Source organism: Manacus vitellinus, unplaced genomic scaffold (genome assembly GCF_001715985.3).
Source record: "Manacus vitellinus isolate BGI_N305 unplaced genomic scaffold, ASM171598v3 scaffold_176_pilon, whole genome shotgun sequence".
In the NCBI taxonomy this organism is placed as follows: Eukaryota; Metazoa; Chordata; class Aves; order Passeriformes; family Pipridae; genus Manacus; species Manacus vitellinus.
Window position 1 is genome coordinate 68,352 of NW_021939232.1, and position 1,750 is coordinate 70,101.

The window sequence follows — 1,750 nt, forward strand, 5'->3', positions numbered from 1 at the left end:
AGGTTTTGCCCCAAAAGGGGACCTGCTCAAGGCGGGTACGTGGGCACCCCCCAGCACCATCCGGGGGGGGTTGGTGCCAAAATCGTGGCAGTTCTACTCAAAAACACCGAGGTTTGTGCCCCAAAAAGGGACTTGCTCAAGGTGGGTGCGTGGGCACCCCCCAGCACCATCCGGGGGGGATTTTGTGCCAAAATCATGGCAGTTCTACACAAAAACGCCCCAAAAGGGGACCTGCTCGAAGGGGGTACATGTGTTCCCCCCAGGACCCCCTGAGACCCCCCAAGATTTATTCTAGGGCTGCAAAGGAGGTTTTGCACCAAAATCAGACATAAAAATAGGGGTTTTCCCCCATAACGGAGGGTTGTGCCAGTGTTTGGCCCCGAAAGGGGACCTGCTCAAAGGGGTCCCCCCACAGGCCCCTGAGACCCCTCCAGTGACCTCTGGGACACCCCACCCCAGGACCACAAGTGACCTTTGACCCCATTGTCCACTTGTCAATAACGGGTCAAATCAGCAATGGAACCGACTCCAGTGTGACCAGTATGGGAACTGGAAGGACACTGGGAGGGGAATGGGAGGGGACTGGGGGTACATCTTTGTGCTGATGTCAGGTGATGACCCACCTTCTTGCTCTGCTCCTCTGGCCTTTTTTCTGTTCAACTCTGCTTTACACCCTGTCCCTCTGACATGGTAAAGAAACCCTAACTAAAGTCACCCAGATACATGGGGAGAGCTGAAAGAGTCTCCCTTCTCTTTAGACAAACCATCCAGGGTCACTGCCTGCAGCCAAAGACTGCAGCTGTAATCACACAGAATATCTGGGTGAACGAGAGGAAAACTTAAGTGGCACATCTGAAAAGTCAGTGGATGCATTCACAGGCATTTAGGGGGCTCCTGGACACTGCTTTCCACCCATACTCCCTTCAAAACACCCCTGGCAATTCCTAAGCTGGCACCTGAGCCCTCCGTCCATCTCTGGGCTGTAACCCCCCACTGACTACTTGCAAACCTGGGTGTCTGTAGCATCTTCAACACAGAGCAGCTTCACCTCAGGACTGGATAACACTGGTGAAAAAATGCCAAGCTGCAGTTGAGATGATCAGGAGATCCCAAAAGATGCAAGTCTCCTAAGGAACAGAAAAAAAGATAACACATTACAAAAGCAGCTTACCAACACAAAAATATTAAGTTTAAAAGCCCTGCATTTGAGTGTAATCCTCTTCATTGCCATATATAGCTCTGCTTCTTTGGATGCCAAAGCTGATACTTCAATAAAGCAGGAATAGCTTGAGAAGTCCCATTCAATGAAAGAAAGGGAGAGCTCTTATCCTATTGAAGCCTGGCTGCTGGATGAGCTCACTTGCACACGATTGCACACGACTTATGTACACTTGTAACTGACATGTTGATGTGAGACTGAGCAATATTCCATCTACCCACTGATCCACGGAGCAGGGCAGAGCAGTTCCAGGCTGACCCCAAGTGAGACACCCCGTACCCGTGACGACACACACCATGTGACACAATTAAGAGACGAAGGACACAAAACACAGACGAGACAAAGGACGTGACACAGACCGGAACTGCTCTGCCCTGCACACGTGAAGCCAATGATAAAAACTAAGCCTTTCCTTTGATGTGTCCAAATAACCTGTTCCAGGATACCCACTGCACCGGACTCATTTCAAAAATCCCTCCAGGCCAGGCACAGACTTGCACCGACTCCCAACCCCTCTCTGGGTCTTTGCCC